Raw genomic sequence first — 23,823 nt, forward strand, 5'->3', positions numbered from 1 at the left:
TATGAGTTAGTCTTTCACTCTTTCACTCGGTCTCTTTTCTTTCCTCTCCCTTCTTTCAAACAAAGACTGTACGGATAGTCGGTTAAGGTTCAGTCTTTCAAAGCTGCTACTGCTAATTAATTGAATATCCCTTCCTTATAGGTTCAATCAGGTTCAGGTTCTTCTTTAAATAGCTTGACTTTACCTCCTTCCAGTCAGGTGAGGGAATAGAATAAGAGAGGGGCAGGTGAAAGATTTGTTAAGGTTGAGTCTGTCTTTGTTTACTTACTTACTATGAATAAATAATAGGGGAATCGGCCTGTGTTTACCTTACCTCGTTCAATCCATTAATCTTTATTCTTCACGAAAAGAAGGAGCAAAGCAGTGAGACCGTAAAGTAACATGCTTTAACCTATTTATTACTGAGTGCAAAGAATAGAATAGAAGAGAGTATCAGGTTCAGCCGCAGCATTCTCTTACATCCCTTTGTTTACTGTCGAGTAAAAGAGTGAAGTCAAGAATCATCCTACAGGAGGAATAGGAATAGGAAGTCTTAGTACAGTAGTTAGTTAGAAGAGAAAGAGAAGTTAGTTCACTCTCAGTCATAAGGAGTTCAGGATTGAAAGTAAAGAGAATATCAAACAACAAGAACGGAGAAAGAAGTAGTGAAACCAACCCTTCCCCTTCAGTCGGCGAGTAAAGTCAATTAATTAGCTGCTTTACCAGCTATAGAGAGTATAGGAGTTCAGTTCAGTCAATCAAAGAGTGTCAGTTTTTTAGGCTTGACTTCCTGCCGAAGGATCATTAAAGGTGAGTGAAAGGGAATACTATCTATTTACAAAGTGGTTGAATGAATGAAAGAAGGTTCCTTCAGTAGTGATTCAGTTCAGGTCAGAGGAATACTATCTATTTACAGATTACAGAGTGTTGGAGAAGTCATTCAGTTAAGGGGAAGAAAGAAGAATCAGGGTTTCTTTCTCTCTCTTGTTTCTTGACTTCCGAGAATTACTGAGTTACATCAGATTTAGTAGTTCAGGAACGAATCGATCCTCCTCTTTTCCTTGAGTCTTTACAGTAGAGTAAAAGAAAGAGTGAATGAAAGAACAACTGACGGGACTAATAGAGTCAATCAAAGAAAGGGGAACCGTTAAGAAGGAATGAATCGTAAATAAGCCAGCAAGCAGTTTAGAGTGAGTTAGAGTCGAAGGGCTGCGAAGGAGAGGTTATTCATTCCATTATTGAGTGTTTACTATTCCGGAATAGGTATAGCAGCAAAGCAACTCGAGAGTAGAGGTTCCTCCCGCCCGTGAAGGATAACGAATCTTTAGTCAGTCTTTCTTTACAGGAGAAGAGTCAATTAGTTAGTTAAAGAAGAAGAGTTCAACACCTATTCTGTATTACCAAAAGAAAGAGTTAAAGAAAAGGAGTGAGTTAAGCCTCGTTTACTACAGTTCTATCAGGGAGATCGAATAAATGAATAGAATATCCTTGATTACCTTACCTTGTTTACTTTGTTGAATGAATAAGAGCACATGGAACCATCTCTTTTTGTCAAGAAAAGGTTTAAGAGGTTGAGGAAGGACTACTAGTCAAAGAAAGCTAAAGCTAGCTCGGCAAAGGAAGGTCATAGCTATCTATCTATTCGTGAAGGAGTGAAGTTCGTAAACAAGAATGAATCTTGAGGATTTACTCTACCTGAAATCAAACAAAGACTGTATAGGTTCAATTACGGTTCCAGAGTTCATTTACTTACTCTACTGTAAAGCAGCAACTAATTTAATTAATCTTTAGTTGTCACAGTCCTTGATTAATAAGCAGAAAGAGAAGAGAAGGTGAAGGAAGTAGTTGTTCATGAGTTTACAGTGACAGAAGAAATAGGTAGAGAGGAGTGATGGATCATTCTTCAATCGTTAGTTAGTCTTTCTTTCAATCAATAGTATAAGGTCGGGGAAGAGAAAGAATGCTTTATATTCTTCAATTGTTCAATCAAGTAATAGAGGTTCAGGTTCAGTAGCCAAGGGTGTCGGTTCAGCAGTCAGTCTTTCAAAGACAATAAACTCTCTGGCTGGCTTTCTTTAGTCTTGACTTTCAGTATCAGTATCACCTACTTACTTCCCGCTGTAAACTATTCTTTCTATTCTATTTACCTACCGAGGAAAGAACAAGGGGAATGAATTAATGGTTCTTCAGTCTGCCTCCTTCTTTCTTCTTGACTTGTTGGTTCAGTAGTTCAAAACACCTATTCTATGCTACGGAGTTCAATTTGTTTCATGAAGCTTTAGTCTCCCTTCTTTCAAAGACTGTAAAGAAAGCATAGGGCAAGTATTGAATATGAGACAGTAAACTCTCTGGCTTTAGTCTTTACAGTTCTTCTTTAGGTTTAAGGTGAAGATAATGAATCTTTAGTCAGTCTTTGTTGTTCAGTATACTCAAAAGATAACAATATACTCAAAAGGTAACAAGATACAATACATACTCAAAGGGTACATACTAGAAGGTAATATCATAGATAGACAGAGTATAAGCGGAATGAGTAAGTAGTAGGGTTAGGTAAGAGCTTTCTTGAGGATTGAATAAAGTAGCTCAGGTAATACATACTGAGTTCAACCCTTGTTGTAGTTAGCCTTGATGTAGTTGTATAGAGGTGGGCAAGAGGAGCAAATCAAGTAGTCTTTCTTTACTTTGTTCAATCAGAAGAGAGAAGAAGTAGCTCTCTTAGCAAGTCTGATTAATCCTTCCTTCTTTCTTTCCCTTTACTCTTGTACTGTAAAGGAATAAGCAAAAGATAGGTATAGGAGTGAACTAACTAGGAATCTGAGCGAAGACACTTGTAGTGGTTTCAGGTCAGGTGTAAGGAGTTAAGGAGAAGAAATCCAAGAGTATAGTGTTGACTTGTTCAAGGATAGGATCATGAATGAGCTTACCTTCACTTCCTCTTCAGTGTAAGTAGAAAGAACCCATGAGAGCTTCCTGTAGAGCCTCAGGATTGAGAATAACACAAATACAGGCAAAGAAAGAAAGAGACCTGAAGACTGCTTTCTCTTGTTCTTGAATAGTTAAAGCCTTGTTTATGAGGTTCCATTAATAGAGGTTCAGTAGTTCATGAGCTTGACCCTCTTACAGTTCCATCAGGGACAAAGGAAAGAGTTGTTCTGTCTAGAGAGAGTAGTTAGTTAAGTCCTAATCTATCAAGAAATGGTTACGTCCGGAGAGGAAAGACGGTGAAAGAAGTAGTGAAGGGGACAGACAAAACCTTAGCTAAGGTGCGAAGCAGCTAGACCGACCAAGAAGAGAGAATAACGAATACCAAGCTTTCTTAAAGGAAGGAATCCTTTGACAGTTAAAGGTAAATAAAGAATACTAATTCAATCAAATCTGGTTACGGGGAAGGGGAAAGAGTTAGTTTACGCATCTTGGTTTAAGCCTTTCTCTTAAGGATTGAAACAAATACTATAGGTTTCTTGCAGTTACTTTGATTTAAAAAACACTTGAACAGGAGCAGGAGAGAGAGTCTGACAGAGAACTCTAATTCAGCAATATTTAGTCATTTTAGTCATCAATATTTAGTTGTTTTTCAATCAAGAAATAGAGTAAGTGGTCCGGGAAGATATATCAATGTTGTTTTATTGTATTTCTATTTGTTGTTAGACAAGAGATAAGTTTTACCTTGTTTGTCTGTAAAGAATGTTGTTGTTGTAGTGTTTGTAGGTTCATGAGTTTACCTTTCTGTTTGTAATTCATGTTGTTGTCTGTCTTGGTTGGTTGCTTGCTCTATAGGTGTGAGTGAGTGAACTTAGCTTTCTGTATGTAATGAATGTTGTCTTGTTGTTTGTCTTTCTCGTCACTAGGGGTAAGCTTTTCCGTAATGTAAATATTGTTGTTGTTGTTAGACGTCAGGGAAGCTTTACCACCTTCCTGTTAAACTAATGTAGTTGTTGTGTTCATGACGTCAGGTAAGCTTTACCACCTTCCTGTTAAACTAATGTAGTTGTTCGTCACGTCAGGTAAGCTTTACTGCTTCCTGCCTTTAATGTAAATGTAGTTGTCTTGCTAGAGACGTTAGAGAGGTTAGCTTTACCCCTTCCGGCTTGTAATGTAATGATTAGCTTTACCCCTTCTTTCCTGTAATGAATATATATATTGTTGTTGCTTGCCTGCAGCTTGCTTTCTCATTACGTCAGGTAAGCCTTACCGCCCCCTTCCTGTATGTAACGAATGTTGTTGTCTTGGTTGCTCCAGAGGTGACTTAGAAGAGAGTATAAGAGAGGACTTGCCTGCCCTTCTTTCCCCTTCCTCTAATGTAATAATCTTATCTTGTTGTTGTTGTGCTCTAGAAGTGAATGAGCTTGAGCTTTACCTTCTTTCCTCTAATGTAATAATCTTGTTGTTTTGTTGTTCTCTTGAGAAGAGAGGACTTTACCCTTCTGTAATGTAAACGTTGTTGTTCTTTCATGACTAGCTAGGGCTTTACCCTTCCGTAATGTAAATGTGTTGTTCTCTTGCTCGTCAGGTTAAGTAAGGTTACTTAGAGGATTGCAAGGAAGGAAGTACAATAGTAACATACATAGGTTCACGTCAGGGAATGAATAGAGCTTAATGAGTAGACTGTTGGAAGTGTAATGTCAGTACAGTAAGGAGAGAGAAGAAGTGAAAGTAGTCAGTAGTAAGTGTAAGAGTTGGAAGTGAAGTTCAGTAGCTAGCTAGCTTTCTCTTTCGTCTTTACTTAGTCCTTCCAACCCAGCAAGCAAGAAAGAAGAGAAGTGCGTTCAGTAGTATAGGATCATAAACAGTAGTAGGTCAGGAACATGTAGTTTAGGATCTGAGAAAAAGAAGAATCGTAAAGAGAAGAAGCAGCTTTACACCTTCTTCAATCAGGAGTAGAATGAATCTTGTATCAAATACGTTCTTTAGTCTAACTAAGGAAAAAGAAGTAGTTAAGGATTGGACCTGTTCAAGAAGAGTTGGACAGACAGGTCGGAGAAAGACAACTACCAGTTACTTACTTCAATCAGGAGCAGAAGTACAACATAGTACAGGCAATGAATGTAATTTAATTACTTCAATCAGTTTCAAGAGCCAACCAAGCTGACAGACTGAGGGGCAGGGGAAAGACTAACTACTACTGACTAATACTACTTAACGAGTGAAAAATTGTATGAATTAGGAGTTTAGCAGTAGAGTAGATAGAAGTTCAATAAAGGACAGGAGGGAGAGAATATGCTCGGATAGAGTTGGAAGTGAAAGAGTTAGTTAATTCATTAGCTGCAACTTTCTTTATCAATAGAAATAGAATAGGTTACGTACAGGCAGGAGCTTGACCTTATGCTCAGCTTAGTTACATACAAAGAAGGTGAAGTAAAAGAGTTACTTCCTTCCATTAGTCTTATTACATTAACATTAAGCCTAAAATACCGGTAAAGTAAGGAGAAAGAAAGAAAGACTAACTCTCAACAATCAATACACTGAATTTACCTATAAACGAATAATATAATGAACAAGAAACAGAGACCGTAAAATAGTTAGTTAGTTCAACCTTCAGATGGCGAGTAACTGAATTAGCTACTTTAGCAGTCAGTCAAAGAGTGAAAGCAAGAAAAGAGAAAGAGCTGTTCAAGTATAGGTCAAGGAATAGAATAGAGTAAGTATAAGCAGAATGAGTAAGTAGTAAAGGAGTTCAGTTCAGTCAATCAATCAGGAATACGTTCAGCAACAGACAATCAGGAATAGGTTCAGCAGCAGATCCTTCTTTTACGTCTCATGAATCAAGAGTTGAGTCTGACAGTTACAGAGTTTAATGCTGCTTTCCTTCAGTCTTTGTTTACTGTGAAAGAATAGATTCCCAATTGGCCATACCATACATATGTCCTCTTAAGGAGGAGAAAGAACCAATGATACTAGGTTTACTAGGTGACGGATTGAACTAACTGACTCGACAAAGAAAGAAAGAATCCATAGGTTCAGGAGAATGCAGAAATAGAATAGAAGAATAAGGGTGATGGCAGATTGATTTTCTTTCAAACACTATAGAAAGAGAGTAAAAGAGTAAGGGTGACGGTTTCTTCTTTCAAAGGGTTAGCTTTCTTCTTTCAAACACTATAAAGGATCAAGAATCAATAGCAATAGAAGTTTCCTCTTGACTTCTTTCCGGTTCAGAAGTGAAAGAAGGATTGAAGGAAAGAAGCTGCTGATAGTTTACGTCGAGTTCAATCAAAGGATCGTTAATCTTGTCTTGCTGCAGTCTTGACTTACTTCCGGTTCAGTCCCTCAGCAGCTTTACCCACAGACAGGTAATTGAGTGCGAAGACGAGGTTCCTTCTTTCCATTCATTTACTAGAACAAGAAGTAAGGGATCATTAATCTTCTCTTGCTTCAGTCTTGACTTACTACCTCTTCTTTGATTTACTCGACAGTAAAGGATGCATAAGGAACAATTGAATAAAATATCCTTTATTTACTACAAATACTATAACAGGATCAGAAAGCATATAGGGGAATGAGCTTCTTCATCTTCTCTTGCTTTAGTCTTTCTTATAGATTTACACTACACCTTCCCTTCCTTGTTCAACAATAAATGTAGAACAATAGAGAGAGTCAGTAATTCCGCAGACTGATAGGTTACGCGGTTCGGGTCATGAATAAGTAAACAGTAAAGGGTCCTCCCGCACGCTCAAGAGAAAGAGTAGTTCCATCAGTAAAAGGCTTAGATAATAAGCAGAAAGAAAAGATAAGAGCTCAGATTCATTACGGACAGTTAAACAAAGAAGAAACAGTACAGGGAATAACATCAGTTCAGTCTTCACTTCCTCTTCAGTAAGTAAGTAAGTAATTCAGTATAGGTTATAGAGAAAAAGAAGAATGAGTATGAATGAGTGGGTCAGGAGGACAAGAAGTTGTTGAGGCTTTCCCTTCTTTCAAAGACTGTAAACAAATAGGAATAGGTTCACTTGGTAGCTAATTCATTTACTGAAGAAAAGAACTACACTTACTTGACTCCACAATCTGGCTAAAGAAAGAAAGAAGACAACGAGAATAGGTTCCACTAAATTAGTAAGTTAAGTAGGGAGTTGGGTTAGAAGTCTAATTAAGCAACCTATTTACCCACTGAAATCAAGCTAAGAAATAGAGAGAGGTTGCGTGCGGTAGCAGGCAGGGAAGCAATGAGCGAGACCCATTAGGTTAAGTAAGTAAGGGGAAGAAAGAGAAAGAATCCTGTCTATTTACTACCTTAACTTGTCAAAGAGTGAAAGCAAGCAATCAAGATCAGATCCAGAAGAAATAGGTTACAAAGGTCAGGTTTCTTTCGTTTCAGTCTTACAGTTAGGTGTTCCGGATCATTAATAAATAAATAAATAGGATTAGGATTAGGATACTAACACTTACTTACTGACTTCAAAAGGAGTTACATCAGTCAAAGGAATAGAATAGTACTCCTTCAACGTAGAAATAGAGTAGTTGTTAGTTAAGGTAAGGAGAGAGAAAGAAGCTAAGGAAAGAAAGTCACAAAGGATAAGGCAAGGCTGGAGTAGAAGAGACAGCCCTTAAGTAAAGGGTAGGAGATAATTAATATTCTTTCTTTGTCTTTTAACAACTGTATAGATAAAGGGTGTGTGCCGGCTGAGGCAAGCTGCTAACTCCTTCATTCTAAACCACTGTAACACCTCGCTCAAGTTAGGTTCATACAATAGAATAGTGAAAGAGGAGTTTAGTCAACTAGAATATTAATAAATAGGAGAGAGGGGAATAGAATAGGGTTTAGAGAGTATAAGAGTGAAATAGTAGATTGACCTTCTTCTCATCCAGTTTACCTAGTTCCCTACCGTTCAAGAGTGAATGAAATAAGAGCGCTTTACCTGATTCTTCTCATCCAGCCCATGTAAGTAAAAGAGTGAAATCAGTCAAAGGTTCATGAGTGAAATTAGGTTCAGGTTCAGTCTTTCTTCGTTTACTGTCTTTTCAGGGAAAGAAAAGATTAGATCAAGAATAGTTCCACCCAAGCCTCGTTCAGTTCAATCAGTAAAATAAAAGGGTGAAGGTTGATTCTTCTTCTCATCCTGCCTAGAAGGTTCAAGAGTTCTTCAATCATTTCTTTTCATTTATTTACTTAACTGTCAGTAAAAGTCATCGAGTATAAGGTTACAGAGTAAGTAGTTGCTCCTCAGGATTGAATTAATAAGCTAAGCTCAAGTAGCTCTTTCTTTGGTTAGTCTAGTAGCTTGACTTTACTACTCGTCCTTCTTTCAACAAACACTGTCAAAATCAACTCGGTTGGTGTGTCTTACCTTTCTTCAAATGAAAAGAGTAAGGATAGAAGATAGAGTCGCTCAGCAAGCAATGAGACTAACTAATACTAATAGGGAGAAAGGAATGAAGGAGTACTTGTTTTCGCTTCGCTTTCGTCTTTCCTTCTTTCAAAGACTGTAAATAGTAGTAGGGAATGAAGAAGTACTTGTGATAAGATAAGTAATCACTACAAGGGAAGTAAGATTCAGATTACCTTGTTGATCGAATATCTCAAGGCAAGAACATTGTTTGAGATTCGAATCACTCCACAAGCAAGATCGATCACGTCTAGCTTGAATGATTCTTGTTGATCAAATATCTCAAGGCAAGAACACTTGTTTGAGATTCGAATCACTCCACAAGCAAGATTGATCATGTCGAGCTTGAATGATTCTACATGCAACCTAAACTACATAGAATTGCAAATAAACTTAGCCATTGGCTAAAGAAAAACACAAATGCTTCTTTTACTATATTTTCCAAGTCTCTTACAAATACAACATACATGACTTTATATAGCCTCAAAATGAAACTACTAGGATTCCAAGAATTGTAACATTCATACTTAATGGTCATAATTAACCATTATGTAATTGTAACCTAAAGTAAATAAAAAATCCTAAAAACTCTAAATTGTAACCCACCCAAAATTTATAACAATCAAACTTCACTCTTTTTCAATGTGGCATGCATTGAAACATCTTTTGATAATTTTGACAACTTTTTCTTCACATCGTCATTGAAGTATATTGTATGATTGATGTTTTTTGGTTCATATCATTCTCCACTTCTTCAAGAGAATTCATCCTCGAATCTATTTGTGAAACTTTGCTACAAAAAATAAGTTATGGAAATACGATAGACCTCACAACACTCTCTCACGAGTATACACTGAAGGAATTTTGGATCACTCTTTTTACACTCAGTTACACAAATGAAGCTCTCATTCTCACCTCTCAAAATTTGAAATAGAGCAAAGATTGAATTTTGAATTCTGGGTCGATTAAAAACTAAAAAGATAAAAAGAAATAAAAATCAAATTGAGAAAAAAAAATGCAAAGGAAACATATATCCGATCTTGAGCCTGAAGCTCTGATACCAAATGATAAGATAAGTAATCACTTCAAGGGAAGTAAGATTCGAATTACCTTGTTGATCGAATATCTCAAGGCAAAAACATTGTTTGAGATTCAAATCACTCCACAAGCAAGATCGATCACGTCTAGCTTGAATGATTCTTGTTGATCAAATATCTCAAGGCAAGAACACTTGTTTGAGATTCGAATCACTCCACAAGCAAGATTGATCATGTCGAGCTTGAATGATTCTACATGCAACCTAAACTACATAGAATTGCAAATAAACTTAGCCATTGGCTAAAGAAAAGCACAAATGCTTCTTTTACTATATTTTCCAAGTCTCTTACAAATACAACATACATGACTTTATATAGCCTCAAAATGAAACTACTAGGATTCCAAGAATTGTAACATTCATACTTAATGGTCATAATTAACCATTATGTAATTGTAACCTAAAGTAAATAAAAAGTCCTAAAAACTCTAAATTGTAACCCACCCAAAATTTATAACAATCAAACTTCACTCTTTTTCAATGTGGCATGCATTGAAACATCTTTTGATATTTTTGACAACTTTTTCTTCACATCGTCATTGAAGTATATTGTATGATTGATGTTTTTTGGTTCATATCAACTTGTTTTCACTTCTTTTTTTGTCTTTCCTTTACTTCTTTCTTTCTTTCAGTAAGGGTCAAGGTCATATCGTATTCCCGTCAGATGTAATAAATAGATAGAAGCAGCTACGGTTACAGATCAAGAAATAGAGTAGAGTCCATCAAACAAAGGAAGGGTCTGGTTCTGTCTCAAGAATCAATAAAGTAGAGTCGGGCAAAGGGTTCGGTTCTGTCTCATTAATGTAATGGTTAGAGTCTTTCCTTAAATCCTAATACTAATATCCTCTTTCAGTTGATCTTTGTCTTTTAGTTGTTAAGTCTCATTAATCCTACAAATCAAATACTGGTAAGGAGGAGATAATGTAAAGAGTGAAAGAAAAGAGAGTGCTTTCTTTAACCTACTTCATTCAATAAGGGAATAAAGGGGAATGAGCTCGCGTCTCAACCATTTACTCTTTTGACCACTGTAAAGGTTCCGTTCAGTAGTTCAATCAAGTTATGGTGAAAGAACCAATGAGAGCTCACTGTAGAGCCTCCAGATTGAAGAAGAACAGAAATACGGTGAGACCTGCAGAAATCTTTCTCTTGTTCTCGAATAGCTAAATGGCCATTGACGAGGTTCCACTAATAGAGACTAGTAGCTTGACCCTCTTACAACAGTTCCATCAGGGACAAAGGGAAGGGACAAAGGCAAAGAGTTCGTTGTTGAGTCTAATCATTCAGTCTTAGTTTACGCTTACTTACTCTTTAAGTCTTCAAAGCGGAAAGAAGAAAAGAAGCCAGCCACATTCTCTATCAATCCTTTCTTTTACCGACAAGTGATTCAAAAGAGAGAGACCAGAGAGAGAGTAGTTAGTATAGTCCTAATCTATGAAGAAACTAGGTTACGGAAAGACTGTGAAGGAAGTTGGTCATTAAGGTGACAGACAAAACCAAAGCTAAGGTTGGAAGCAGCCAGGCCAACCAGACGAAGAAGCAACGAATAACTAATATCAAGCTTTAAGGAAGGAATCCTTTGACAGTTAAAGCTAAAGCAAACAGCCAGCAAAGAATACTAACTAATTGAATCCAGTTACGGGGAAGGAAGGGGAAAGAGTTAGTGAGCAGGGAAAAGAGTGAGTTCACGCACGCATCTTCTCTTATTTAAGCTTTTCTCCTGAGTCTTGAAACAAACAAACCAACCAAACCCAAACACTATTCGTTCTGCAGTTACTTCAAAAAAAAAAAAAAAAAAAAAAAAATACTGGAACAAGAACTTGAAAAAGAGTGACAACGAACTCTAATTCATCAATATTTTAGTCTGTTTTCAATAAAATTTGAATCAAGAAATATCGATCGTAAGTAGTCCGGTATATCAATATTGTTTTATTGTATTTCCATTTGTTGTTAGACGTTAGATTAGCTTTACCTTGTTTGTCTGAAATGAATCTTGTTGTTGTGTTTGGTGTTGTGTTCTTTGTCTGGACTAGAGGTAAGCTTTACCTTCCTTTAATGTAAATATGTTGTTGTAGTTGTTAGACTAGAGAGAAGGGAGTAGCTTTACCTTTCTTTAATGTAAATGTAAATATGTTGTTGTAGTTGTTAGACTAGAGAGAAGGGAGTAGCTTTACCTTTCTTTAATGTAAATGTAGTTGTGTTGTTGTAGTTGTTAGACTAGAGAGAAGGGAGTAGCTTTACCTTTCTTTAATGTAAATGTAGTTGAGTTGTTGGCTTCTAAAGGAGAGTAACTTGACCTTCCTTGCCGTAATGTAAATATCTTGTTGTTGTTCGTCACGTTAGATTAGCTTTACCTTCTTTCCTTTAATGTAAATGTAGTTGTATTGCTTTAGACGTTAGGTAAGCTTTACTGCTTCCTGCCTGTAATGAATTTATGTTGGTGGTGTTACCTGCAGCTTGATTTCTTGAGACGTCAGGTAAGCCTTACGCCCCTTCCCGTATGTAATTCATGTTGTTAGCTTGCTTCATATAGAAGTGACTTAGAAGCGAATAATGGAACTTCCTTCCTCTAATGTAATTATCTTGTTGTTCATGTTGTTTCTGTTGTTGTGTGTGCTCTAGAAGTTCATGAGCTTGATCTTTACCTTCTTTCCGAGAATGTAATAATCTTGTTGTTCTTGTCTTGCTCTTCTGTTCCTTAGAAGAGAGGACTTGACCCTTCTGTAATGTAAATGTGTTGTTCTCTTGAGAGGAGAGGACTTTACCTTTCTGTAATGTAATCGTCTTGTTCCTTTGAGAGGGGAGGACTTTACCTTTCTTTAATGTAACCGTCTTGTTCTCTTGAGAGGGGAGGACTTTACCCTTCCATAATAGAAATGTTGTTCTCCTCTCAAGTTATTTAGAGGATTGCAAGGAAGTAAATCCAGTACGAACTAACATACATACAACAAGTACAGTAGTAACATACAAACAAACAGGAAGAAAATCCAGTAGGAACTAACATACAGAGAGCAAGTACAGTAGTAACATACAAACAGACAGAGAAGAAGGAAATCCAGTACAAACTAACATACAGAGAGGAAGTACAGTAACATACAGACAGAGAAGAAGGGCAGTAGGAACATACATAGAGGAAGGAAGTACAGTAGTAACATACATACAGAGGTTCACGACAGGGAATGAATCCATAGAGTTTAATCAATACACAGACAGAAAGATAATGAATGGCAGAAGGGAAAGGGAAGAAGGCGAAGTAGTGTAGTAGTAAGTTCTTCCAGTAGAGCCAGGAGGAAGTGAAACTAGAGACAATAAGTAGTCCGTTCTTACAGGACAGTAGGAAGTGGAAGAGTTCGAAGTTCAGTTTAGTAGCTAGCTTTATGGCTTGACTTGTTCCTTCCAACCAAGTAAGCAAAAGAGAGGAGAAGTGCCTTCAGTAGCTTAGCATCATAAATAGTACTATGTTAGGATCATAAACAATACTAGGTCAGGATCAGAAAGTAGTTTACCAGCATAACACAGTAGGAGGTCAGGATCATAAAGTAGGTCAGGAGCATAACATAGTAGGAGTTCAGGATCATAGACTAGTTTACCAGCATAAAGAGTAGGAGTTCAGGATCATAAAGTAGTTTACCAACGAGTAGGATTTCAGGATCATTAGGTTAGGAGCATAAACAATAGGAGTTCAGGATCATAGACTAGTTTACCAGCAAAAACAGTAAGAGTGAAGGATTAGAAAGGAGTGACGGAGCGGAGTGACGGATCATGTAGTAGTTTAGTTTAGGATCATGTACTAGTTTAGTTTAGGATCATAAAGTTAGGCTCACAAGCGTAAAGAAAAGAAGAGAAGCAATGATGAGCGAATACCTTCTTTAGTCTAAGGAAGAAGTCGTTTCAGATTAACTTCTCAAAGAAGAAAGTTTCGACAGACAGACAGGTTACAGAGCAAAGACTCAGACAAAGACAACTAACTACCTTTTACTTACTTCCTTCAATCAGGAGCAGAAGGACATAGATAGTCCAAGCAATGTAATATAATTACTTCAATCAGTTTCACGAGACAGCTCACAGACAGAGGGAAAGAAAGGGGAAAGAATCAATACTACTCACTAATACTACTTAACCAGTGAAAGAAACATTATATGAATTAGGAGCCAGTAGACAGACAATATCAGAATATGGAATATGAGTTTACCAGTACTGTAGCAGACAAGAATTAGAAATAAGAAGTTACCAGTACAGTTAGGAATACGAGTTTACCAGGAGACAGAAGTATAACAATTAGGAATAAGAGGTTACCACTACAGTATAAGAATTAAGAATAAGAGTTGTAAGTTAAAGAAGGGAATAGGAGTTTACCAATAGAGTAGAATAATTAGGAGTCAGAATAGGAGTTTAACAGTAGATAGAGTAGAAGTGAAGTAAAGGACTGAAGTTTAGTAGTAGAGTATAAGAATTAGGAGTCAGAATAAGAGTTTAGCAGTAGAGTATCAGTTCAGTAAAAGACTCATGTTTAGTAGTAGAGTAGAGTATCAGAATTAAGAGTAGGAGTCAGAGTAGGAGCAGGAAGCAGCATAGTATAAGAATTAGCAGGAGGAGTAGGAGTTTAGCGAGTATAAGTGAATGAAGTGAAGGACACCAGTTTAACAGTAGAGTAGAGGTAGAGAGTATCAAAATTAGGAACTAGGAGTAAAGGACAGAGGAGGGAGCCCAGACTCAGACAAAGTTTACAGTTCAAGAGTTAATTCATTAGCTGCAACTTTATCAATAGAATAGGTTACGGGCCAGGAACCAAGCAATGAAACCGACAAAGGAGGGAGGGGAAGGAGCTTACGCTCAGCTTAGTTACATAACATACAAACAAGGTCATGGAAAAGAGTTACTTACAGAGCAGTCTCATTACATTAACATTTAGTCGCAAATTTCGGTAAAAAAAGTCAGGAGAAAGACAGACAGACTCACTCTCAACAAACAATACACTTTACAAAGAATATAACATAACAAACTAGAAACAAACAAACCGATACCGTACGTAAACTTAGTTAGTTCAACCCTTCAGTCTGCAAGGCCATTAATTAGCTACTTGACTTTACTATAGCAGTCAGAAAAAGAGTGAAGGAGAAAGAGTTGTTCGTTCCAGTATAGATAAGCTAATAGAATAAGTATAGGTAAGCTACTATAATAGAATAAGTAAAGGTAAGCCACTATAATAGAATAAGTATCAGAAAGCTAATAGAATAGAGTAAGTAGCAAAAAGCTAATAGAATACTCTCAGTATTACAAAGAAGGAAGAATGGGTAAGTAGCGAGAGGAGTTCATTCATTCAATCAGGAATAGGTTCAGCAGCAGATCCTTCTTTTCACTCTCAGTTAGAAGGAGTTCCCTCTTACAGTTGCCAGTCGTCTTCTTTTCTTCTTTCGGTTCCTCTTACAGTTACAGAGTTTAATGCTGCTTTCCTTCAGTCTTACGTTTACTGTTCAAGAATAGATTCACAACTGGACATATCTCCTCTTCAGGATCAAGAACCAATGATAGATACCCCGGTTACTAGGTGACGGATTGAATTAACTAACTCAACAACAAAAGAAGTAAGAGGTTAAGGAAAATGCATTAATAGAGTATAAGAATAAGGGTGACAAGACGGTTTCTTCTCTTTCAAACACTATATAAATAGAGGCAAAGAGAAAGAGTAAGGGTTTAGCTTTCTTCTTCTTCTTCTTTACTAACACTATAAAAGAATCAATAGCAATAGGAGTTTCGCCTTGACTTACTTACGGGTCAGGAGTAAAAGAAAGAAAGCAGCAAGGAAAGAGATAGTTTACTAAGAGCAGTCAAAGGATCCTGAATCTTGTCTTCCTGCAATCTTCACTTACTTACAGTTCAGGAGCGAACGAAGCAGTTCAACAGGCGATTGAGCGAAATAGTGAGACATATGTTCAATCAATCAGGTGTTCGTTACGGCCTTGTTCTTGGTGTTGGAGAGGTTAAGGAGCGAAGCAGTGAGACATAGAATATAAGGAGTGAAAGAGAAAGAAAGAAAAGCTTACAGAGTTCTCCCTTCGTAAATAAGAATAAATTATTCTCAATTAGGCAGGGACAGGAGCAAACCAACGAGACTCCAACAGGAGAGAAAGGAGCCAAGCAATGTGACACACACAACGAATGAGCGAAGCAACAAGGAGAAACCCAGAGGGAGAAGAAGAGCGAAGGAAGCAATGAGCCCGATGAGGTGTAGGGGCGAATGAGTGAAGCAATCAGCCTGCTATAAGGTTACGAGACAAATGAGTGAAGCAACGAAACTGGAAAGAAAAGGAGAGAAGCAATGATGAGATAAGAAATAAGCTCATGAGCCAAGCAAACGAAAAACCAGAGGGAGAGAGAGGACAGAAGGATCCTTCATTGTGCGTGAGAGAAGGTAAGGGAGTTCTCAGTCAATTCAAAAAGGAAAGGGGGTTACGGTTACGGTCTTGGTGGAGAGAGAGAGGTTAAGGAGCAAAACAACTCGACAGTAAGTAAAGGAGAGGAGTGAAAGAAAGAGGTTCAGGTGATGGTTCTTCAAATAGTGTTGTGCTTTACCCCGGTAAAAGAGTGAAATCTAATCTAATATAATCTGGTTCGTTCAGTACCTTTACCTTGGAGTAAAAGCAAGAAGGAAAGAAAAGGCTGTCGGGAGAGGAGCTAATCATCCAGCCCCAGCCAGTTACCACAAAGAGTGTTTGAAAGAGGACAAAGAGAAGTAAAAGAGTCAATTCATCTTTCTTTAGTCTTTACAGGGAAAAGAGTTAAAGAAAGGATACAGCAAGATCAGTAAAAGAGTTAATAAATAGATTGATTGAATGAGTTTATCAGGTGAACTAAGGGAAAAAGGAATAGCAGAAAAGAAAGGGGAAGGGGTTCCGTTCAGGCTCAGTAGTGAAGAGGTTCGGTTCAGTCTCAGTAGCGAAGGGGTGAGGTTCAGTCTTTCCTTACTACTCAGGTTTATTCTTCTTCTTTATATTACAAACAGAAAAGAGTAAAAGAGTGACAGAAAAAGGATACAGCAAGATCAGTAAATAGGTGCAGGAGAGCAGCAGATAGTTTACGGTGAGGGGAAGTCAGTCAGTCTCTCTCATTCTTCTTGACTTGATGAATAGGGAAGGTTAATATTAATAAAGAGAGGCGAAGGCAATAAAATTGCTTTAACGAGTGAAATCAGGGAAGAGGGAAGGAGTGATTTCGTTTACCCCCGGTTTGACTGAAAGAAGGTTACTTCAGTAGTTATTTCGTTTACAGACAGAGTGGGAAAGAATAAAGAGGAGCGCAGCAGACTGATAGTTTACGTCAGGAGTCAAGGAGAAAGAAAAACTACTAGCTATATTACCGAGCGACAAGAACGGAATAGCGGGGCAGGGGAATTAATCTTTTCTTATAGCTACATCGGGGACAAGAGTTTACCGAGTTTACTCTTCAAGAATCCACACACATAGGTCAGGTAATAATCTCAGGTCAGGAAGAACACGACGAGAATAGGTGATTGAGCTCACTCTCGTTACCATCTTTAGTATTTCTCTTTCTTTACTTACAGGTCAGGCAATAGCAGGTCAGGGTTAAGAGCGAACGAACACACTTTAACCGTTAAAGAATAAACTAGGTAAATGAGCAGATCCTTCTTTCATTTCTTGCACCCCTTCTCTTTAGGCTTATGATTTAGAATAGAATTGGAAAGTAGTAGAGTAGTAGTCTCATGTTGTTGTTAAAGTAGTAGTAGTAGATAGAGTAGTAGTCTCATTCATCTTGCCTTTACCTGATTGAATTCCGTAAAGGGGCCGGTCAAGCATTGAACATGACTTTAGCTTTACCGAGTGAGTGAAGAAAGAAAGTGAGTTCCGAGTTTAGTCTCATTCTTCTTCTTCTACAGTTAAAGAATAGTTCAACCCGACTAAGAGATGTTGAGTAGTTCAGGCAATACAGGAAAAGGTTAAGGTTCAGTTCGTAAACTCCCAGCTTGAGTTCAGTCTTTACCCTTACAGTTACAGATAATCAATCTTTAGACTTGATGACCATTACAGTTAGGTCAATCAAACAAAGAGCAGCTACTTCTTTACTACCTTACCTTGTCTTTGAAGTGGCATTAGTCTCATTCTTGCTTCTTTAGTCTTTACGTGTTGGAGAGGCAGAAAGAAGAAAGAGGGTTACGACGGTTGAGTAAGTAGTCAGAGGAGAAAGAAAGATCAGTTCAAGCATCACATTTTAAATAGATATAGGGGAGGGACAACAAATGAGTTATTGCGGTTACCGCGAGTTAACTAAGGGCAATACTAGAGTCACAAGGTTCAGTAGTCAGATCAGAGAAAGAGAGTCAAAGAGTTAAAGAAAGAAAAAGGGTGTTGAGGTGTTTCCTTACTGTTCAGGGAGGGAGAGTCCAAACAAAGAGTGACATCCGGTCGGACAAAGGAGTTAAGGAGAATTAATAAGGAAGAGTATTGAGTACAGTGGGAATATAAATAGGGTACGGCGAAGGATCAGATCAAGAATAGTCTTTACCTCGCTCAATCAATCAAAGGAGAATTAATCTTATTACAGTTAAAGAAGGAATCAGAGAATGCTTTAGGCTTTACAGGCAGGAGAATAAAAGAGTTACATCAGGGAGAGGCGAAAGAGCTTGACCTTTCTTACTTATAGGATAGTAAAAGAGGGAAAGAAGGAATCCGAGTAAAGAGCTGTTCCTCAATAAAGAAAGGGGTTACGGGATAAGAGTGAAAAAGTTTACCCAGGCTGAGCTTAGTCTGAAATCAGGCAAGGCAATTAAAGGAGGAAAAAGAGTGAACATTAGTCTCCATTCATAAGAAGAGTCCGTAGAAGAGAGTAAATTCATTAGCCAGCAGCGGCCGAGGTCAATCAGGTTCCGGGTCAGCTGAAGTAGCTCAGACAGAATAGAAAGAGTATAAATAAGAGAGTTATAAGGAGTTGTTCCAATCAGGTTCATCATCAGTAATAATAGTCTTGTTCTCTATAATAAGAAGTTGAGGCTTTACCGAATAAAAGAATAGGGTAGGGCCAAGAAGTGATTGAGTTCCCTGTTCATAAACTCTCTTTCGGCTTTACCTTGCTTACAGCGGTTGAATAACTCACCCCTGAACAATAATTGATGGTCATAGAATAGAGGTGCAAGAGTTCGGTTTCTTCGTCGTTTACTAGGAACACAGAATGAATAGGTGAATCACTTAGGAGTTTACTACCAAGTTGTAGAAGAGGAAAACAGAGAATGAATCTTTCGAGAATTAAAGAAGAAGAATTGAATATGAATCAGGTGTTTAGGTGGCTCTTCACTTTACCTTGGGAAAAAGAGTTCGCGCAATACCTCTCATCTTTACCTTTAGTCTGTCTACCTTCAAACAAAGACGGTAAACTCAGATAGTCAATGGAGAAGGAATCTTGACCTTCTTCCTTATCATACAGCAATTTACTTACCTTGGGAAAGAGGGACGTACGGGACAAGTCATTGAGTTAAGGAGAATAAGAGTCTTTGGTTACAACAAAGAGTAAAAGAGAAGAAATAGGAAGAGGAAAGAAAAGAGAACACAAGAAGTGGAAAGAGTGAAATAGTTAGGTTACGGCGGAGAAAGAATATGCTTTTGAACCTTACCTAGTCAATTCAAGAATAACTCACAACATAATTATTTCCTTCTAAGTAACTAACAATAACAAGAATTAAGGATCCAGAGAAGAGCTCAGCAGACAAACAGATTACCTACTACGAGTTCCATCCAGCAAAGGAGTATTGGGTTCAGGGGCCAGGAGAAAGAATCAATCAATCAATAGAATAGGTTACGAGTTAAGGAGAATGCATCTTGTTTCGGCTTTCCCTTTTTCTTAATCCTTGCTTTACCCAATGAAAGAATAAATAAAGAGGTGTAGGAGTTCAAGGGTCAGAGAAAGAAGCTAAGGGTCAGGTTACGGCAGAGAAAGAGAAGAAATAGTGAAACCAAACCGAGTAAGCAAACAAACAGATAGAGCTTTACTGAATAAAAGAATAAAGAGGTGTATAGGAGTTAAGGTAGGTAATAAATAAGGAGAATCAATTTATCTTGTGTTCAGTCTCACGAATCTTGTCTTGCAGTCTTTACTTGTTCAAGAAGGTAAGGGAATAATCAACTAGAGTATAAGGTTCGGGATTGAATGAATTTACTCCACACTTAGTAAAGGGATATCCGAGTCTGATTCTTTCTTTCCTGTTACAGCTCATTCTCCTCTTCTTTACGTTGAGTCTTGAAAAGCTAAAGCAGCTGCTCTAACTCCAGAATTTAGTCAAACACTGTAAACTATCATTCAGCGAGAGTCTTGCCTCTTAGTCTTTAGAAAGGAAAGGTTGATTCTTCTTCTAGCTTTACGAAATAAGCGAGGGGAATAATAAAAGAAAGAGGGGCGGCACACAGGTTCAGGGTTAGTTCAGGTTGAGTTGGAGTTTACAGATAGCGAAAGAAAGGAGAATCATATCCCGTTTACCTACCGATAGAGTAGGATGAATCTTTCTTCTTCAAGGAAAAGGAAGGAGCCAACCAAGTTGCTGCTCGACCGGAAAGTAACAGAAGATGCAAGCTTTAACTAACCCATTTATTACCGAAAGGGCAAAGAAGAAAGAGTATAAGGTTCAGCCAACCCCATTCTCCTCTTCCATCCTTTTATTTGTTTACAGTCAAGTAAAATAGTTCATTCAAGAATTAGACTCCTATACTCTTGTTTACCAAGTTAAATCAGGTCAAGGAATCTTAAGTCTCTTTGGTTACAGAACCATACAGGCAATAGCGATCGGAAAAGAGAAATCAGTAAGTTAAGTAGTCAGAGGGAGGAGAGGACAAAGATCAGCAGTGCACTCTTAGTCACAAGGAGTTCAGTCCTAAAAGCAAGCAGAATATACAAACAACAAAGCAAAGAACAGAGAAAGAGAAAGAAAGAGTTCCACCCTTCAGCCGTAGAGTCAATAATTAATTAACAACTTTCTTTACCAGAAGAGAGTAAAAGAAAGAGTGAAATAGCAGTCAGAAGAGAGGGGCGGTTCAATCTTGACTTACTGGCGAAGTCTCAGTGAAAGGTGAAGAGGTTCATACTATCCATTTATTACCAAGGGGTTGAACGAACAGACAAGTCATTGAGTTAAAGGACAAAGACTATACTACTATCCCATTTACCTTCGGTAAAGAAAAGAGAAAGAAGAAAGAGACCAATAGCTGAATCACTTAAATCAGTTTCGGGCAATTAAATTGTGAGACCAGAAGAGGTTAATGAGTAAGTCAAGTAGTAGGTTAAGGAGAATAGTGAAAAGCAAACAGACGAGAAGATCAGAGGAGTTACAGCGGGTTTAGGGTAAGGAGCTAGGCCTTCCTTCTTCAATAGGTGAAATAGGATAGGTTCAGGTTCAGGAGCAGATCTTTCTTTCGTTCCCTCTCATTCATCCAGAGTTTAGTCTTTGTTTACAAGAGGAGAGGCAAAGAGTGAAGATCAGAGAAAGAGAGTAAAAGAGGGGGGCAGGAGCTAATCATCCAATCCAACCTATTTCCTTTCCCTTGCTTGTTCCAGAGTGTAAAGAAGGGAGGGAATCAAAGCCTATTTACCTCGTTCAGAGACAAGTGATTGAGTTAAGAGAGCAGTGAATGAATCATCCTACAGTTTACCCAATGAAAGAATAGTGAAGAGTAAAAGAGTGAGAAAGCCAGCAAGCAAAGCAAGCAGCCAAGGCAGCTAGTTAGTTAAGCCAAAAGCAAGCAGGAAAGGAAAGAGAGAAAGAAAGAAGAGAAGAGCAGTTAAGCTGGAGCAGAACAGTTAAGTCGGAGCAGAACAGTTAAGCCAAAGCAGACAGAAAGAACGAACAGTTACGTTACACCGGAACAGTTAAGTTTGTTTGTTTGATTGATTCTAAACACCGGAACGAACAGTTACGTAAAGAAAGAAAGAAAGGTTAGCTTGACTTCCCTCCGAAGGTCATAGAGTCAAAGAAAGTAAAGAAAGGGGCCGGGCAGGCGCAGGTTTAGTTCAGTCTTTCACAGCAAGCTGCAGCTAACTCCTTGATTCTAGAACGAATAGTAAAGGAAGGATATAATTCATCTTTAGTTGAGTCTTACTCAGAGGGAAGTAATAAATAGCGTATAGTGTGAAAGGAGTTTGTTTGACTTGACTTAATGATCAGTTTACCTCGGGAAAGAATCAATAGGTTCAGTAGGTCAGCAGAAGGAATAAGGAATAAAGAGTTTGTTTGACTTAATGATCAGTTTACCTAGGGAAAGAATCAATAGGTTCGGAGAAAGAATAAGGAATAAAGAGTTTCCCTTGTTTACAGTTAAAAAATAGAATAATAACTCACACAATAACAAGAATTAAATCAGTAAGAGTAGTAAGAGTAAGAGTCAGTCAGGTAGGCAGGAGAAAGATCAGAGATAGAGCTAGCTAAGATTCCCCTTCCCAGCCAGTTTACAGTTACAGCTAGTAGGTAAAGAACAAGAAGAGTAAAGTAGTTCAACCCGAGTGAGGGGACAGTTCCTTCCATCAAACACCTTTCTTTTACCTCGGGGAGGTCCGGAAGTAGTGATTGGATTGAGTTACAGAGTGATTGAATAGTGGAATCAGGAAGAGGAGTGAGATAATCTTCCTTTAAGTAAGGAGTGAGCTAATCTTCCTTTCAATTGAGAATAAGAAAGAGAGAAATAGGAAAAGGAAAAGAAAAGGAGCCAAGCCTCTCGATAGGGAGAGAAGTCAAAGTCAGGTTCGTCACTTTACCACCTTCCTTGTAAAAGAGTGAAATCAGGAGGAGCTTGAGAGAGAGTAGAGAGTCTCCCCTCTTTCAAACAAAGACTGTAAACTCAGATAAGATAGTCAATCGTTCAGTAGTTCAGGAATCCTGAGTTTCGTCTTGACTCTACGTTTAGTAAAGGAGAAGGAAGAAAGATAAAGGAGTAGAGTTAGAGTAGTTCAGGAGCAGGAGAAAGAGCAGGAGTTCCGATCGTTCAGTTTCATCTTTAGGCTTTCGAACAGTAAAGTAAAGAAAAGAAAGAAAGGCTATTAGGATAGGTTAGGTTACGTACAGAGTGCAAGGAGAATAAATGAATGGCATGCTGCTCTCTCTTTTCTAAAGAAAGGTTACGGAGTTCTTGATAATGAAGAGAATATGCGAGAACGAGCCAAGGCAAGCAAAGAGTGAAATCAGGAAGTCAAAGAAAGGGGAAAGGGGAATGAGGTTACAAGAGAGTCCAGTCAAGTCCATTAGAAGAATACATAGGGAGAGCAGTCAAAGAAGGTAGGCAGGCAGGCAGCAGAGAATGCATCTTTCTTACAATTACAGGCAGGAGAGGAAAAGAAAGGGGCCAAGCAAGCCACTTTAACGAGTTGTTGAGAGAGAAGAGAGGGGCGAAGCAAGCAAAGCAAGCAAGCAAGCAGCTCCACGAGAAGAGGGAGGAGTATTTCTCTTTTTCTTTGTCAAATCAGGTCATAGAGGGTCAGGGTAAAGAGAGGCAGGTTCAGTAGTTAAGGTAAGGAGAATGAATCTGAAGCTGGCTAAAGGGTCAGTAATGATTGATTGAGGTTACACAGTGAGTGTGAAAGAGTCTTTGATTGAATAAATAGAAATAGGGCAGGGAAAGCAAAGAGCAAAGCAATGAGACCAGAAAGAATAGGTAAGGTAGGCGAATGAATGTGTTCGGGAAGGTTCAGGTTAATCAGTCATAGTCCTGTTAAACTTGAATGAATAAAGGAGTGTTTTGGCTTTCTTTCACTTGTTTACAGGAGAGGACATGAATTAGCTGCAGCGGCTTGGCTTTACCTCGGGAAATGACCTCTTTAATAGGGAGAGGTGAACAAGTGAATGAGTTCCGTTCCGTCACTCTCTTTCGACTTAGTTTACAGGTCAAGAAAGGAGAAGAAAGAGAAGCCAAGGTTCAAGGCAAGGAGAAAGAATACATCCATAGGTGTTCAGGCAGGGAGAGTAGTAAATGAGTTCAATCAAGAATCCAGCAAGAGAAGAACAAAGAAGAAATAGAGTAGTCAGGAGCAGAGAAGCCAGACAAGACAGACAAGACAAATAGACCCTTTACCCAGTCTTTTCAGTGAGAGGCAGCAATGAGAGAGACAGACCTTCTTCAATCAATCAGAAGGGAATGAGTAAGTAGGCAAGGCAGCAGACAGAGTGAGGAGTTACATCAGGTTAAGGAAAGGAGTGAAAGCAAGCAAGAAAAGAAAAGAAGGTTACGTACAGGGAAGGAGAGAGAGAATGAATGAATAAGGTAACGTAAGTAACATAGAGAGAGAATGAATGAATAAGGTAACGTAAGTAACATAGAGAGAGAATGAATAAGGTAACCTAACATAGGTAGGGTCCGGGTCAGGCAGGGAGAGTCTTTCTTACAGGAGGGAGGAGAGTAATAGAGTGAAATCAGTTCAATGCAGAGTTATACTCTAATCTTCTTTTGC

General features: G+C 38.2%; 1 long non-coding RNA gene across 1 annotated transcript; it reads left to right on the plus strand.

The window, feature by feature from the left end:
• The first annotated feature begins 1,343 nt into the window (after positions 1 to 1,343).
• Positions 1,344 to 23,388, plus strand: LOC111490361. Its single transcript, XR_002719555.1, has 4 exons — positions 1,344 to 1,357; positions 12,704 to 12,709; positions 23,253 to 23,259; positions 23,290 to 23,388. It is a non-coding gene; the product is annotated as an uncharacterized LOC111490361 (long non-coding RNA).
• Positions 23,389 to 23,823: the final 435 nt, after the last annotated feature.

Source organism: Cucurbita maxima, unplaced genomic scaffold (genome assembly GCF_002738345.1).
Source record: "Cucurbita maxima cultivar Rimu unplaced genomic scaffold, Cmax_1.0 Cma_Scf00001, whole genome shotgun sequence".
Classification (NCBI taxonomy): Eukaryota; Viridiplantae; Streptophyta; class Magnoliopsida; order Cucurbitales; family Cucurbitaceae; genus Cucurbita; species Cucurbita maxima.